Source organism: Xenopus laevis, chromosome 1L (genome assembly GCF_017654675.1).
Source record: "Xenopus laevis strain J_2021 chromosome 1L, Xenopus_laevis_v10.1, whole genome shotgun sequence".
Taxonomy (NCBI): domain Eukaryota; kingdom Metazoa; phylum Chordata; class Amphibia; order Anura; family Pipidae; genus Xenopus; species Xenopus laevis.
Window position 1 is genome coordinate 136,388,429 of NC_054371.1, and position 18,733 is coordinate 136,407,161.

At 39.0% G+C, this 18,733-nt stretch overlaps 1 protein-coding gene across 42 annotated transcripts in view; it reads left to right on the top strand.

Annotated features, from left to right (window-relative positions):
* The window catches only part of ptprd.L (protein tyrosine phosphatase receptor type D L homeolog), a 955,323-nt gene that overhangs the window by 693,168 nt on the left and 243,422 nt on the right, over nucleotides 1-18,733 (top strand). The window contains exon 1 of one of the 42 annotated variants that reach the window (XM_041563904.1): nucleotides 16,218-16,888. The exons of 40 other annotated variants lie outside the window; for them this stretch is intronic. The gene's annotated coding sequence lies outside the window, so the exon portion shown is untranslated. Of the gene's footprint in view, nucleotides 1-16,217; nucleotides 16,889-18,733 lie in introns of those variants that run through there. One more of the 42 variants, XM_018258074.2, reaches the window with a different exon arrangement.

The following is an 18,733-nucleotide window of genomic DNA, read 5'->3' on the forward strand; positions in this document are numbered from 1 at the left end:
TTATTCGCAATATAAACAGTGTAATTTAGAAATAAAATCTACACCATACAAATCATGACAGAATCCCTTTAAATAAATATTGCCTCCAGGTCCCCAAAAGACAGACTTTTAAAAGAGAAATGAGTTAGTTTTGATGGGCTGCATCAGACACAAGTATAAGGGCTCTCGGGTATGTGAATCTTGTCCTTTAGTATTATTGTTTTTCTTTTCTAGGACAAGGGGTATTTATATAAGAGCAGGGGTTGACACTGCTGTGAATGAAATTAATCCAAGCCTAGCTGCTATAAAAACTTGCTTTCTTGACAATGACATACACATGGAGGGGGTAACAGGAAAACATCTGCAGTTTAGTTAAAATGTGTGGAATGAAATTTTCAACTATATCCATGAATGCTTTTGGCAGCAGAGTTTGATTCCATACTGGGCACTATCTGCAAGGAGTTGTATGTTTGTTGCGTTTCTATTTGGGTTTACTCCCCCACTCCAAGAAACATACAGGCAGATTTGTTGGTTTCTAATAAAATTGCCCATAGTACATGCATAATATACATTTACATAAAAGCTCCACTGGGGCACGGTCTGATATGAATGATGTAAATTCTCTGTAAAGCACTGTGGGATATAACAGTGCTATATATCAACACATAAGTCCACTGTGTGTAGAGTATGCATGCTACATGTCTAAAAGTACATGAAGACTGACAAAGGTATTTTAAGGACATCTTTTGTGTACAGAATGGATTGAGAAATGAGATTTATGCAGATCATTTGTTAACTGATAGAAGCAAATTATGCCCACTATTACTAGCAATAACTGAGATTAATAGCTTTAATATATCACTTTTACAAAGTGTTGTGAATTTGTATAACATAAATAAGAAATGAATTTTATTTCTAAATAAAATGTTTTAAGTTTTCCATTTTTTAACTATATCTCTAAATTAAAGTCCACATAAAGTCTGCCACAAATGTACAAATCTATGGCAGACAGGTAACATAGGAACCTGTCCTAGGAATCGTAGGAATCAAGTCTAGATTATATAGTAAAACATGTACTTGTGTGGTTTTTTTCATGTATTTTCAATATTTTTCAAATGACTTATGGTGCCTTTTCATGTTTTAAGGACAACTTCTGAGCCTCAGTGTTTGAATAGTGTCCTAGTATACATAGCAGCTTTTGTTTTTCTGAGTCATTTACTGCTACTCAATCTACAGTAGTTAAAATATTAATAAGAGTTAAGAGAAAGTCTTCAGATCTTGGATTCAGTTTTGGTAAAGGTTGCTAAATAATTTTTAATTTTTCAATTTTGGTGATTGTTTCAATCAGTTTATCTTGATTGTTTTCAAATAAATTTGCAAGCACCTAATCCTTCTGTTTGATAAAAAAAAAAAAGAGCCAGTAGATTCATAGCCCATTAACCAGATAAAGTTGACTAAAGTATTTAAGCATTGTGAAGTGTGCTGGTGAGAAAATGTGTGTGTTGTGATTCTGTCATGATTTTTATGATGTATTTTTTATTTCTAAATTACACAGTTTACACTGCAAATGATGCATTACAATATAAATTACAATATATAATGTAATTCCCGAACCAGCAAGTGTATTTTTTTTAAGTTGTAATATTGGTGTGTAGGCAGCCATCTCAGGTAATTTTGCATGGCCATGTGCTTTCAGAAAGAGCCAGCACTTTAGGATAGAACTGCTTTCTGGCAGGCTGTTGTTTCTTATTCTTGTTTTATCAGAGCACAAGTCACATGATTTGGGGCAGCTGGGAAACTGACAATATGTCTAGCCTCATGTCAGATTTCAAATATAAAAAAATCTGTTTGCTCTTTTGAGAAACAGATTTCAGTGCACAATTCTGCTGGAGCACACTATTAACTGATGTGTTTTGAAAAAAATGTTTTCCCATGACAGTATCCCTTTAAAGTATTAGGTGTGCAGCACCCAGAGATGAACAGTTAACTCACAAGTACTGTTAAAAGAGACTATTTATAGTTGAGACACACAGACCCAGATTCGTGGAGACTTAAGGTGGCCATACATGGAGAGATCCGCTCGTTTGGCGATGTTGTGGATTTTTAGTCCGATCGAGATCTGGCCGTCTTTCAGCCAGATCTCGATCGGGGAAGCCCGTTGGGGGGCCCCATACACGGGCCAATAAGCTGCTGACTCGGTCTGTCGGCAGCTTTTATCGGCCGGTGTATGGCCACCTTTAGTTGTCTGGTGACTAATCGGCTCTTCGTTTCTTTTTCCGAAGACGCCTGAAGTTTCCTCGTGAGGCAACTTCGGGGGACTTCAGAAAACAAATCACCGCGTGTGCTTTAGGGCAGTCGACTTTTCATTATAGCAGACGGGAAGACACGCAAAGGCAGTTCAGGGAGATTGTCGCCCAGAAGAAGAGGCGATTAGATAATGACTAAATCTCCCGAATCTGCCCGTGTGTCACAACCCTTAAGGTTGTATATGTTATCTGAATAAAGTTTACTGCTTTTTTTTATGGAGCACAAAGTAATACAAGGTAAGTGGATAATCTTAAAGGTATTAATGAAAGACTGTGGAAAGAAAATACAATGAATCATTGCTTTTCACCAGTGCTGAATGTTGTTTAATGCTCCCTTTGCTGTGGAATCTGAGACACGGAATTCAAAGTGTAGGCTTGTTATTGGGGGAGGAAGTCTAGTCCTGCTGTATTCTGTGATGTTGGCAATGAGTGAGAGAAGACAATCACACAGTTCATAAAGCCAAGGAAAAAGGCACACATATTGTTGGAAAAAAGGCTTGGCTGAACTTAAAGCAGAGACACACAGAGATGTGACCCCTGGGGAAAGTGGCATTAATGGTCAGAGAGTAAAAAGTGCTCAACAAGTGTAAAAAGCTAAATCTGAATGGGATAAATAAAAAAGTAATAAAAATAGGAAACCAGAAAACATAATTTCTTAGGTTATTGGCTTTCCTTTACGCTTGTGAACAGAAATAGGAAGACGTCCAAATGTTTCCTTATGTTTATTCCCTCAACATAATGAGGCTGATTTAAAAAAAAAAAATAGAATTGCAGATCATGCAATTTGGTTTAATTGAGAAAACTGCAAAGAAATTAAAGAACAACTGAAAATGCTTTATTAGGCTCAAAGGCTTGGACAATCTTTGGAATGCAATAAGAAATAAGTCATTCAGGTTTATATTCTCCTATAGAAGCTGTGCACATCTATCTATCTATCTATCTATCTATCTATCTATCATCTATCTTATCTATCATTATCTATCATTATCTGTCATCTTTCTGTCTGTCTGTCTGTCTAATTATCTATTTATTGCCTGTACAACCTCTTGGAAAGCTAGCTAGTTAGCTAGCTAAATTAATTCATTTTCCTATAAAGACTTTATTTATGCTTGTTCTTTGGATATGGCTACTGTACAGATTGCAGCCTTCGGCAGCTCATTGCAGCCTGTGTTTCATTGAGTACACAAAGGGGTCCATTTACTAAAGTGCATTAAAAATATTAGCACAATATATAGACAGAATTTTCGCCACATATGTTATCGCCAGTTTACTAACCTGCGGTAAATATAAATTTACGAATTTTCTTGGGCAAGAATAATTGTTCGCCAATAATCGCATTCGCTGAAAATAATGCTACGTACACATTAACGGCCGGTTTACTAAACAGCAAAATGTGCTAAAGACAAAATTAACGCCAGAATATTCGCAAAATTTTACCCTCACCTATGTAGTGGCGTAAAAATATTTTTTTCGCCAGAAAATTCTCAAGGGAACAGGACATGTCCCATAATACTGTTTTTTTTTTACCCAACATTCTTTGCTGACAGGAGACAGAGCTGTAGCTTTTGATGACAGGATGTTTTTGCTTCTGCTTCTATCTGCTTCTATCTGTTGCAACAGCAGCAGTTTCAGCTCAGAGGCGTATTATTGGCAGTGGCATCACAGTCCAAGGATTTGTCAGCCTCTGCGCTTTTTTGGTTTCATTGTGATTGGCTACATTAAACTGTGCATTTCTATGAAGCAAAGAGATTGACTGGTGTGATTTCTTGTTCATATGATTCTATTGGCAGAAGGGTTTATATGATGCATACATGTTTGATTGGTGTTACTCTGGTAATGTTGTTGGATGGTATTATCATCAGTCAATAAAGTTTATGAGTTTTGAAGATGCATTTCTGGCCATAAATGTCACAGTAAAAATTGCCATAATAACCGCCATAAAACAAGACTATTTTATAGCATATATATCCGCAAAAACGTAATTTGTCCCCAGGAAATTCTCTGCTCACTAAAATTACCGCTAACGTAAGCTGGTTCGTTAACATAGTTACCGCAACTTCCACAACTTCTGAGCGCATCGCTGTTTAGTAAACTTAGTCATTGCGAATATTCTGGCGTAAAAATATTCTCAGCGATAACATGCGGAAACTTAAAGTCAGATTTACTGCACTTTAGTAAACGGACCCCTAAATCTCTAGGGTGTTCTACAATGTCTGAACATGATCAGTGTGCCACCCCCATCAGCAAGGCTCCATGCCCATGGATATCAAGTGATGTGCTATATGAGATGGTAATATTAGATTTTATTCCCAGAAAAAAAAACCAAATATGCTCAGTAGGTCTTTTCATAATGGTACTACAGAAACTGATGGCTCAGACAGACACAGTTGTTACCAGAGTAAGGTCCATGGGAGTGTATGGAGGGCACAGCATGATAAACAGTCAGGGATCAATAAGTTAAACAAAGTACTGTAAATTCTTACATCTTGACAAATTATCAACATGTTTGCTTACAAGACATTTAAACACAACTGATAAGATATGAAAAACAGGCAAGGGGAAAATAATAGATCTTTAGTAAAGTTTGTCCCTAGATCTGTAAAAATCTAGCCAGTCATACGATGATTATTGTAAGTGGCCATTATTATTAGTAGGGCTACTGACATCTAGTTGTCTTGTCTACATGAGGAATTATTAATAGGAAGGTTTGACTCATCAACTGCCAGGGCAGGAAGAAAGAAAGCACTGCCTTTGTCAGTCATCCCAAGATTTGCTTTATTTGCTGAGTTCCACATATAAACAAGGATTTTTCTGCTTATAGCTGTGTCTGTATTGAACATATACTGTTGTTTATTATGCAGCCAGTTTAAGATTTTCCTGGTCAGATAATAATCTTGAGAATTGTATGCACCACTAAACTTAGGTATAATGCATTATACCAAAAAGCTGCTAAAAATCCAAATACAAAAATACTCCATTTCAAACCTGTTGAGGTCATGTAGAAATCAATGGCAGATGTCCCTGAAGTTGTTTCTTGACATTGTGATCTGTGTTGGATAATCTGATAAAGTCAGGGTTTTCGTCAGATCATACAACTAACTCAAGTTTTCTCAGAGACAATTCGATAAAGTCTAGTTTCCAGAGCGTCAATTGTACGATCTGAATTGATGCTCGATTGTGTCGCAACGTTTTTTCGCTTCTACTTTTTCGAGATTAATTATTGATAAATGAGTTCAATATGTGGATGGTTCGACTGACTTAATAAAAAATGGAGGTAAACTCCAGTTTTAGTAAATAAACCCCTTAATGTGAAATGATTCACACATCCTAAAAAAAAAGCTGAAAGTTACAGACTGGATGCAACTACCAGTTAGTGCCAGAAGATCCATAATGTTCCCTCCAGTTTTTGAGAAACAATTACTCTCAACCATTTACTATTTTTTATTGAACATTTTTTGGATTTTTACTTGTGAATTACAGACAGATATAAAATCAAATAACAGTACCTTGTTCTTAATCCAAGGTATAGATGTACTAAATCCAAGATATAATTAATCCTTATTGGAAGCAAATGTCTACATGATTGTCTAGTAGACCTAAGTTATGAAGATCCAAACTGTAACAGTAACTTACCCTGGTGGTCTAGCGGGCCGGCGGGGACGCCCACCTCGCTCTAGGCGGGGACGCCCGCCATGCTGGTCTTCCCCTTGATGCGCTGTTCTGTTAAGGGCGCGCACCTCTGTTCCTTTTAAAGGCGCAGGCGCGCTGACGCGTGACATCAGCGCGCAATGACGCAAGGCCTTATGGATATTTAAAGGGCCATTACACTGTATTCGTTGCCTATGATAGGATTAGTTTCCTAGTGGTTTCTGAGCCTTGTGCTAGTACCTGTTTGCCTGAATTCTGTTTTGTCCTTCTGTGTTTTGACTCGGCCTGGCTTTTGACTTCTCTGACTTCCGTAACCTGACCCTTGCCTGAAACCGACTCCGATTCCGTCTGTCCCTCCTGATTGACTTCCTGGTTTGACTCCTGCCTGTTGATTCCGTTTCTGCCTCATCCCATCTGATTGGTTACCCGGTTTTTAACCCTTGCCTGCCTGACGATGCTGCTATCTATCTGCCTTGATTCTGCCTGTCTGACCACAAATTCGCCTATCCTGCTTGTACCGTGACCTATAGTTGTGCCCCTCTGCCTATCCAGAACCCTCATCTTGCACCTCTCGTTTAAGTCCAGGTGGCATCCAAGTAAGCCGAGGGCTCCCCCCGAGGCCCAAAGGCGGTCACACTACTGGTGAAGCACGAGCCGAGACCAGGGTGCCTGGTGTTTGTTCTGGTGTTGGGTGCCGACCGTGACACAAACTACGGGAAATCCATTCATTTCGTATATTCTGGATAACAGGTCCCATACCTGTATTTAGTATGTTATTGTTTATATCATACTACTCTCTTCATTATAAGAGGGTATCTAAAGCCCTGTTTTGAGAAGAGAGGGATGCTCGGTCTTTTACTGATGGTCCAAGTGAACTGGGTGGGGGAAAATGGTAGGAGGGGGAAGGCTGTGGTTGCAGGGGTGTCAGTCTAATAATGAGTCATGTTTATACTAGTTGATCTCTCTTAAATTCCACCCAGGGGAATCATAGCAAGTCATCGTCAAATAATTTGCCCTTGTCCCCTTATACTGTAGTTTCCATGGATCTAATCCATTTGACTTTGATGATGAGGGCCTGTTGATTTGGTAGAAAAGTACAATTGGCTGCACGGAGAGTCTTAGCCGCTATCGGCAAATGTGTTGCTAATTTTTAACCTCTGGGGGTCTCAGTGTTTTAATGGGTAAACCCAAGAGGGAAGACAGTGGGTTGGGCTCTACATTGTGTCTGAAGACAGTTGACAGCCCAGTCATTTACTATTTAGGTTTAAATACATGCCTATAGTAGGTACACAATTACAAGAAGGTACATATGGAACATATATTTTATGGATTCTGAGTACCCAGAGGAAACGTAGCATACAAACATCTTGCAGAAAGTGCCCTGGCAAAAACTAAATGTACAACACCAAACAAACACTGTAGGAAGGAAATGCTAACAGTTGTGCAACCATGCTGCAGTTGCAATGATAGATCTTGATGAGGTGGTATCACTATAAGTATTCCCCTAAACACCAATATCTAGTCACCCCTGTGCTATTCTCACATTTGTTATTTATACCTAAAAAATGTGGCGTTCCACAGGTAAATGGTATTTTATAACAATGTTAGATATATACATTAATGTGTTTTATAACTCATTTTAAGATATTTGGAATTCATTTGCTGTTTAATTGCTTGGATTTTAATCTAACCACATCAGGAGAAAAGATACAGCATTAGAAAAAAAAAATATCTAGTCGTCTGGGTAGTCCCTTGTCTTTTTCACCCACTCATTTTTCTGCCTGACAAGAAAAGTAGTTGTTCTGCTTCTGATTCTCTTTTGTTGCGTATTGATTTCTTTAGAGTATGCACCAATGGGTTGAATCACCAATACACACTTATGTCAAAATGGAGCATATTTTTCTTGTTTCTGTTTGATGTATCATATAGACAGCATTTGCACATTAGCATTAGCAATCGAGCAGACAAACCTCTTTTCTATTTTGACATCACTTCCATCAACATAATTAGAAAAGTTCTAAATCTTCCATTTGCAGAGAAGGTGTTTGTGTGTGTGTGATGTCAGTGTGCTGGAAAATGCAAGCAGCATGCATATTTGTATGAATACACCGTATAAATTCATATATGCTCAAACTATATATAAGCTATATTCCCTAAGGAAGGTTTATTTTCCTCATACAGTTCATGTAATATATGCTAAGTCTACTAAAAGGCATTATTTTATTATTCTTAATAATCCTCTGGAATTAAAAATATTAACTAAATGTCAAGGATTCTGATTCTATACCTGCGCAATAGTAAAAACCATGTACCTAACTCCTAAAGCCCTGGTTGCTGGAGTCAAGGGAAATACACCGTCCCCACCCAAGAATGGGAATATTATATAAAAGGGCTCCAAGCTATACCCCTCCTACTCCCCATGGTGGAGAATTATTTAAAATAAAGGCATTTGCCTCCTCTAAAAAAGAGAAGACATCAGTAAGGTTAGTTAGACCAAGACAGAATGGTGGTAGTGAATAGAATGATTCATGAATGGGAGAAGAGAAAGGGAAGGAAGAATTAAAGGGACACTTTACACCAAAAATGAATAAATGAATACATAACCAACAAATAGTTTATATAATCTTATATTAAAGAATCTCACAAACTGGTATATATATATTTAAGTAAATATTGCCCTTTTACCTCTCTTACCTTGAGCCACCATATTGTTATGGTCCGTGTGCTGACTGGAAATACTGCAGATCTAACTGTAACAGGAAGAAATGTGGAAGCAACAGACAGAACTTTATCTTGTACAGTAATTGGCTCATGTGACTTAACCTGTATGATTTGCTTGTGTGCACCGTGCATTGTGGGATCCCAGGGGGCGGCCCTTAGTTCTTAAAATGGCAGTTTTCTATTTCTATTTTTCTATTAGGATGGCACATACTACTAAAGAAAAGTATATTATTTTGAAAATGGTTTATTTACATGAAGCCTGGTTTTACATATTAGCTGTTTTATGCGATATATTTTTATAGAGACCTAAATAGTTTGGGGTTATAGTTTTCCTTTAATGCACAGTGGAATAGAGGAATAATAGTATTAACCCTTTAAGTGCAACATTCTATGGAAAGTATGGCATGGATATGGAGATACAAACATGCCATTGCTGAAGGGTCTGCATTTTTTAATTTGATTGACCCTATAGGAAAAAACATGTTGCATAGTAATGTATAGTGCTGGCAGCACTCCCTGTGTACATAAATGATTAAATAGCAAATCTATCTCTCTCACTCTGTAAATAAATTGTGAGGATAATATACTGTATGCTGCTGTGGCTGTTGGACAGTTCAAGCCCCTCTTGCAGGCCCAAACTTTGGTTAGGGCCCCCTTAGGTCATAAGAGATATTCAGCTCTATAATCTAAAAGTGCTTATTTATAACATGTTGCTTTTATACATATCCATCCATACATAATCAAACTGCATACTCCATGCTAAATCCTACTCTTGGCTAACTCCTGTAGCTGCTCTCTCCTTCTTCCCCTCAGGTATCACTGTCTGTGCTGCCTGCAAACTCTGCACACTGCCAATTCAGACATCAGAACATGCAGTTTAAATAGTTATATAAATTACTATATAATGACTAATGTACCTTCTATTGTAAAATATAAAAATATTATAAGTCACCGAGGAATAATGACCATATAAAGGCGGTAAATAACAGGGGGTAAATTATTCTCATTTACAACAGGGGCTACATTATCTTTTATAATACACAAGTTTCAGTGAGCAACTGATTACATCACCACACACAGTTTATAAAGATATAATACACAAAAGCCATGAATATCTTGTAAATTATATCTTTATATACGGTGAGAAGTGATGTCATTAGTTATAAACGGTGAGTAGTGATGTCATTTTTGTCACATGACTCACTAAAACTTGTGTATTATAATAAATAAAGTACCCCTTATTGTAAAATATGAGGATATTAGATGTAACCTCGGAGTTCCATGACCTGTATAATAGCATCCTTATATTTTACAATAGGGGGTACTTTATTCACTATATAATTTACAAGATATTCATGGCTCTTGTGTATCAGATGCATATACGCATTAAATATAAATATATTGCACTGAGTTATTTTGCTGAGTGTACATGCAGTGCTAATGAAAATGTTTCGCTGAATGATTCTGGCGATCTGTGTATGGATAATGAACAAGCTGCCCTCTATCAAGCTGATGAGTATCTTTACACTAATAATAAACACACCACATTAGGCAACGATCCTGGGAATCTCTACTCTGACAACAAGAAAGCTGCACTGTATGAGGCTGATGACTATCTTAACACTGATGATAAACACACTGCATTGCTTAACAATGCTTCTAACAAAGCAGGGGCACTTTATAAAGTAAAACATATTTTGCATTCTGCATATTATGAGTATCTTTATTTTTTAGCATACAGTTTTACAGAATATAGATGCACATACCAGGGTGCTAGACAATCAGCAATATACATGTACTGTGGATAAGAATTGTAAGAATTGTGGGTATTCATCATAATGCCTCTACATCTCTATCTGGTTTTACAGAACTACTTTAATGGATAACTTAAAGAGCAGCCTCTTTGCAAGTCAAGTTCAACACTTCCTTTTTTTTCACAGTTTCCACCACCTTCCACCATATACTTGGTGCATGTTATTTCTGCATGGTGACTGACAAATGGACAAGTCTTTACCCTCACTTTAAAAGAGTTCTTCTGTACATAATAACTCATGTCAACCTAATGTTTCTGAATGATGATGTCCAACAAAAAAGCGATACACGTATTTGACTTGAACTTGCTATTTCTTGCATTGATATGAATTGGAAAGGAGCCTGCCATTTAAACTGAGAAGTGAGCTTAGGTGAAATGCAGATACATATGGCATTACCACCTCCAGAGGAAGCAGAGGGACTTGAAGTTCCACAATCAACCACACTGAGAGACCAAACGGTTTGCACACTATCTAGGCTGCTTTCAATATGTGAAATCAGGTATATCAACAACAAACATTTTTTTACAAAACCCAAACTGAATGAGCTCATGTCAAAAAGTGGAGTATATTTTCCTTTTAACTTCATACAGCTATGCGTCTGTTTTTATTCCCAGTAGTGTTTTTCACAAGACAGGCGGTTTACATTTTCACACACAACATATGCAAACAAATTTTAAGATCATTCTTTTGAGAAAACAACAGACTGATCTATTAGCAATCTGAATACCTAGGAAACCTGCTGTATGATAGTCCCACTCGGACTCCCCATTTCATATTTTAATGTAGTTCGCTTTACTGGCTTTTCAGCTTATGTGAACACATGCCATATTATTCTCCACATATGATCCATCTCATAGAGCATTATGGAAGAGACAAGCATGCCTTTTGGGTTTTTCTGGTTATTGTGCCACACTACATGTACTCATTCTACAGGTAATATTACCATTTGTTTAAACCATAATAATGGGGGCTGGCCTGAGTAGGGTGGGTGGAGGGGAGAAGGGCAATTAATATTTATATATTGTGGTCCCACCAATATATAATGCATTTCTCTGATTTTCCTGGATTGTACACTATTTTTCTGGTCCCCTGAAAAACATAAAATGGGAGTTCTGCTGAATTTACATAACACAGGGTACAGTAACCAATTTATTTCTGTACAAAATTGTGGGTCCAACAAGTAACCACATTTCCAACATTTAATAACATAATGAATGACTCCTCTGACCCATGATATTGCCCAGCACCACACTGCAGCACTTTTTGCCATTAAGCCTTATGTATAAACAGCTTTGCTTCTGCCAACTCTTTCCGACCTGGACAGTATATTCTGTATGAGTAGATTGCAGGACGTTCCAGCTGTCAGTACACAAAATAATATATGAACACATTGTTAGCGAGCTGGATGTGGACCAGGAAAAAAGTCATAAACGTGGGCCTGATAACCGAAATAAAAAAAATAAAGAGCAACATGTCCCGAGTCTTAACAAACTAAAATATTTATTTCTAAATATTTTTCATGGAAGGCTTTGTTAATAGTAATAGTAGGTTGTTTATTGTGATATATTTTTATAGAGATGCAATGTTCAATGGTATAGTTTCCCTTTAATGCTGAATAGGTGTGAAACATAGAGCTGGTATACTACAAAGGGAGAGAAAAAGGAATTCAGGTGAATTGACATATCTTTACATTCCATGAAATTCTATACCTACCAACAACTGTACATAGAAAAAGAGGGACAAGCTGCTGGGGAAAGTGTCAGGAATGATAAATAGTGAATATGTAGTATGCACGCATACCACCAAAGTAATGAGGTGTAATTATTTATGTGGCTGTTGCTGCCTACATATAGGCCCATATCTATAACTGCTCAGTATTTAAATATTTTGCAAACCAAACAAAATTGATACAAATGGGCATAGGTTGTAGTGGGTAAAATGTAACCACAAAACTGCAGTTTTAAGCTGGTATTTTTCAAAGGTCAAGTTTGTGAGGTATGTAAAGTTCCTTATACCTTTAATAAACTCATAGAACGAATGTTCTAATTTATGAAAAAATCTAATGTAAAAAACTCGAATAAATGAATTTGGAATGAAAAATCCAAATATTCTAATTTATTGAGTTTTTGGCAAAAAAAACCTTGAATCTCTCTAATTTATCAAGTTATCATAAACCACTGAAACAGTAGCGTTCGTTGAGGGGGGCGGGCCCTGGTGCATGACGCGCAGCCGGGTCCCGCCCCGCCCCCCTCCGTACCGCCGCATTAGCCCACATTTCTCGGTGGCGCACGGACTGCCGGGGGGCCCTGACCCGCTCGCACCCCCTGCTCCCCCGGTAGTTCCGCCACTGCACTGAAAAAACCCTGAACGTCTTGAACACTACAAGCAAATTCAAATGGTTTAAGGGACCTGGCATTGACTTTTACATGACCTTGACTGGTTTTAGCTGGAGTATTTTCAGATTCGAACTATTTCCAGCTTCGGGGTATAATAAATCTTGGAAAATTCGAGGTTTTTTTAAAAACCTGAAAAATTTTAGTTTTTTTTACCTGAAAATTCGAGTTTTGACTGAAATCTACCTTTGAAAACTCAAATTTTTCAGGAAAAACAACTCAACCATTGATAAATAATAGACTTCATCCATTTAATAAATGAGTGTGATAGTACAGGCATGGGACCCGTTATCTGGAAATCCGGTATCCAGAAAGCTCTGATTACAAAAGACTGTCTGCCATACACTCCATTTTATTCAAATAATCAAAAAAAATTTTAAGGATTTCCTTTTTCTATGTAATAATAAAACAGTATCTTGTACTTGATCCGAACTGAGATACAATTAATCTTTACTTCAAGCAAAACCAGTCAATTGGGTTTATTTAAAGGGCAACTCCACAAAAAAAAATAACTTGAGCTTTTTTAAAAGTAAACATAATTTCAAGCAACTTCGCATTATGCATCAATTAAAAAATATGCAGACTTTTTTTGATTTTTAATGGTTTGGAACAGTTCCCTAAGCCTCCTGCTCTCCTGCTGATCTGTCTGACTACTTTGCTGAGCTGGCTGACTACTGTTACTTTGTATCAGCAGCCATCTGTCCTCAGCCTTCATCCTCCGTACCCCACAATTCCCTGCACACATCATTTTAATAAGGAATAGAACATCACAGTGCAATGCATTGTGGGTTATGTAGTTCCTGCACAAGTTTTTACAATTTGTAACATCAGTGTTTAGTCCCTCCTTCCGTGCCAGAATTTCAAATTATGCAGAAACAGAAGAACTGTTAAACAGCTGGATTTTAGCATAGAAAATGGCATTTATTCATAATTTTTGAAGAAACAGGTAACTGTGATGGGTATACAGTATTAGGGGTTTCTGTGTTATGTGGGCCTCTTTATCAAATTTTGGTCTAGAAGCCGGAGTTCCTCTTTAAGGTTTACATGATTTTCTAGCAGACTTAAGGTATGAAGATCCAAATTATGAAAAGATCCGTTATCCGGAAAGCCCCAGGTATTGAGCATTCTGGATAACAGGTCCCATACCTGTACTAAACTTTATGCTAATGCCACATGGGGGCTGAAATCAGCCTGCAGAAATGCGCAGGCCGAAAATCAGCCCCTTCGCGGGCAGTAGTCTCTTCTTCTGTTTGCATAAGGAACCGTTGCATAAACACACTCAACTGATTATGGTGAAGAAACGTGAGACATTGCATTTTTGCTCCAAAAAACAACCCAGTGTTTGCGCTGCAGCTGACACAGCTGTTCCTTATGCAAACAGAAGAGGAGGCTGCTGCCCACTTAGGGGCTGATTTTCAGCCTGCGTATTTAAGTAGGCAGATTTTAGTGCATAATCATTTTTACTTCCTCTATAGTTCCTCTATGAAAGCACTGGAGTACTAGGGCCCTGGGTTTGATTCTAACCAGCATACTATCTTCTGTGCATGTTTTCCTTGTGTCTTGATTTCCTCAGGGGAAAAAAACACAAAACAAACAAATCAAACAAACAAACAGAAAGGTTTAGGGGCCGATTCATCAATAGTCGAATATCGAGGGTTAATTAACCCTCGATATTCGACTGGGAACTAAAATCGTTCGACTTCGAATATCGAAGTCGAACGATTTTGCGCAAATCCTGCGATCGATCGATCGAAGGATTTTTCGTTTGATCGAACGATTAAATCCTTCGAATCGAACGATTCGAAGGATTTGAATCCAACGATCGAAGGAAAATCCTTCGATCAAAAAATCACAGGCAAGCCTATGGGGACCTTCCCCATAGGCTAACATTGACTTCGGTAGGTTTTATCTACCGAAGTAGGTGGTCGAAGTATTTTTTAAAGAGACAGTACTTCGATTATCGAATGGTCGAATAGTCGAACGATTTTTACTTCGAATCGTTCGAATCGTTCGAATTCGAACGAATTTAACCAATTCGATGGTCGAAGTACCCAAAAAATACTTCGAAATTCGAAGTTTTTTACATTCGAATTCTTCACTCGAATTTTGTAAATCTGCCCCTTATTGTTTCCTGATAAAATTGGCCCTAGGGTGTGTGATAGAGACCACAAATTGTTAGGTCCTCTGGAGCAGGTAGTGATATGAATGAGCACTGCAGAATATGTCAGTGTTATTTTAATAATGGATGATAATAATTCCTGCTGGTTTATTTCTTAAGTAGAGCTGCTATACATGTTCCCATATACAGCAGCTCGTGTAAGTAGGCTACTCCTATAGGTTTCCTTCTAGCCAAGTCCTTCCAGACAACCCCCCTTCCATAGTTGGGGACCATGTGTTTCCATAGAGCAGGTTGTGGCACTGCAGATTTAGTTGCATTGGACTGCTGTACATAGAAGGTGGGGCAGTAGCCATATGCAAGCTGAAACTGCTCTCAGAACTTCATGGCATTGGCTACTTATGCAACGAATGAGTAAAAATGGCCAGTGAAAGTCAAAGAGTGCAAAAGCAACTTAACTGGATAAAATACTTCCGAGAGTGTGAGACTGTCAGTAAAAAATACGAATTGCAATGCGGGGAAGAAGGAACGACAAAAGAATATATATTTACTGCAGTGACAGAAGGATTACAGGTACAGCAAAGGAGCAATATGGATGAAAAGATTAGGGGGACTTTACTGTATGGACTGACAGTGAGAGTTAGCATGTAGTGATTTCCCTTAACAATCACAGCCACAAGCAATAAACAACTGGAAGGACATGGCAACTTTTGTAAGGTTCAGAGACTAGTCCCATGCTGTAAAGCAGCAGAACTCCAAAACCTCTGGTACTCCAGATGTTGCTGCACTACAACTCCCAGCATGCCATGTTAGCCAGTGAGAAAGCTGGAGAAACAACAAGGGTTATAGATGAGGAACAGCTGGGATTATTTAGCATATGAAGAGCAGAATATGAATGAGGGGAAAACAAGGGAACGTGGAATGTAAGAAAGTGAGGACAGCAGACAAAAGAATGCATGTACTGCCTTGTGCAACACTGAGAAGTTAGTCAGGAATGTATAACACGAGTGAATACAGGGAATGTGCGAGTGAGTGTGTAAGGGGGAGGGGCAGATTACTTACAGTCTGGGATTGGCAGCCCATGTCAGTGGGTCCCTGGGTTCCATTACCCTTCTGATAGGCCAAGAGGCTGTCAGTTGTGTGGAGTAGGAGGGAGTGCTGGCTGGCAGCAGCTTGTGGAGTCTGTGTGTATGTGTGTGCCCGCCCAGGAGCCACAGACAAGAGAGAGAGGTGCTAGAGCAGCCTCAGCAGCAGCACAGCCTGACAGGATGAACGTTTGTGTGTAAGCCAGACATGCACCTAAACACCCAGTCCCAGCAAGGATCACTCAGCAGCGGTCGGCTCAGCAGCAGCAGCACCAGCACCCTGACTCCTCTTCCTGCTCGCACTAAGGGATACTTGTGTGCTTGTTATGTGTGTGTACAAAGTGCCCAGCAGTGTGAGCCCATCCTCCTAAGGAACATGCACGCTTAGCACTCTGACTGACACATAAGAGGATCAGAATAAAGGGGGAGACAATTACCAACCAGAGGAACGCTGCTAACACTTTATTACCTTTCTCCATCCCCACACCTAGCTCCTGGTTACTATTGTTTCTCCGGATTACTTGTGGCGGGTTTTTTTTTGTTTGTTTGTTGTCCCCTTCCCCGGCTTGGTGGGAGTTGGGATATGGTGAGTAGCATCGCAAAGAGAGAACAAGAAGAGGGGCTTTGCATTAGGAAGGGCCCCCCTCCGCTGCGCGTGTGAGTAGCGCTGCCTCCTGTGCATGTGCCTTGGATTCATTCATCATCACTGGACAGGGACACAGGACAAGCCTCAAATCCAAACGCTGATCGCAAGTGCCCTCAACCCCCTGCTGCCCTGGATTACACCTCTAGGAGCGGGAGAGATCAGGAGGCATAGCATGAGCAGGTACAGCTAACTAACCCTTTCACTACTTACAGAACAAGGGGGTGGGGGGAGGTACATGGCTGACACGCCTACTTTTACCTTTACTCACCAAACCTGCTGCCCCATCGGTTATTAAACTACAACTCTCAGCAGTCTCACTGGGTATAGGGCTGGCAGGGGATGCAGAGAACTGAAGTTCCAAACAACAGCCCAGGTCACTTTACTCATGATTAATCCCCAGCCAGGATTGCAGGAATCTTGCAAGGGCACATCTGACTTGGCACAATGGGAAACTGACTCATGCTGCCAGTTAAATGTGTCTTTCAATGGAATTCTAGTTTTCCTTGGGGGGGGGCAAAAGGCTTTCTATGTATTACATAAGTAAATATGCAAACATTTAATGCTGATAGTTTCTATTCTAAACTCAGGCTTTACTATGTTACCCAAGGGTTAATAAGATGAAAGGGAGTCGTGTCCCAGTGTGCCTTTCCCACAGAATGTGGGCTGAAGCCGCAATACCTTATGTAGGTCACCCCTGGTACCTTGTGTGTACAGAGGAACAGTTGGCATATGGCTTATTAGTGTGAATTTTGCAGACAGAACGTATTCAACAGTTTTACTCCTTATACTGGTGACTAAGAGAGCCAGCATTGTCAGCAGACATTTAATGGTAACCCATATGTTAGATTAGATATTATATTCCATTCATGTATATATATATATATGTATTTCATGAAAGTTATGAACATGTTTGTCCCTCTATATTACTATTTAAGCTGCATATAATGCCATATGCCCAGTGCCTGTGATGTCCATGTCTGTTGCAAAGCACTGAGGTTTCCTGTGATGTTCTCAGTGGCATTGTGATTTTGTCACTACAGCATTATGTGAAGCCCACGATATATGTCACTTTGCTATGGTAAAATATACAGACAAAGAAGTTTAGACTTGTCTAATGTCCGGCTGATCATTTCTGCTTCTCATTCGATATTTGACCATCAAATGAGTTTTTCATTGTTTTTAGCATCTCTTTGTAGCATGCAGAGAACCAAAACCGGGTCCACTGATTTTGTAACCAGTTTCACATCTTCCTCTAAAATTCTAATGCTTGGGGAAGGAATATAATGCTCAGTGTATCCATCTCTTACAGTACTAAGAAGAGTAACCTTTTCATTGCCAGGTGGGTGCACATTTCTAGGTTCCAGTGTCACCTATAGGTTTAAACCGGCAAACGGTATTTTATGTACTCCGCAAGTTATTTGATGACTTGTCTCCCTGCTTCTATATATTTTATATAAAACGCTTTATAACCAGGCAAGGGATCTATATTATCACAAATGCTTGCCAACTGGGGTTTTCAGGGCAAGAGGACTTTCCTTACAAAAATACAGTGGATTTTTCTTGCATCAAGCAAAAAGAAAAGCAAATCAGTCCAAACTGAAGAATTGTTTGTTTAAATAGGAAGCCGGAGGTAACAACATTGCCGTATTTCTGGATAGCCAGTTTCCAGATCCTATGCTATTTGGCCTATTTCAATAAAGATTTGGAATGCATGGTTTTGCCCAAGATTGCATTGCCTGCAAAATGTTCCCTGTAGCTCTAAAATAAAATTTATGGTACCTTCTGTGCCTGGGCAGGCTGCGATCAGAGCAACTGGAATACTGGAGAGAAATGTCTGGCATTTTCCCACTTTCTCCCTAATAATATTTCCCCTCTGCCGGTTACAAGCACATTACAAGCCTGACACCTTTTGCTGGAACTGCTCAGTAGGAAGTTTTTCCACCTTGTTCAATCTTATTGCAAAGGAAAGCAGAACATGTCAGCAGTGAAGCATCCACAGAATAACATGGTAGACTGAGCTGGAGC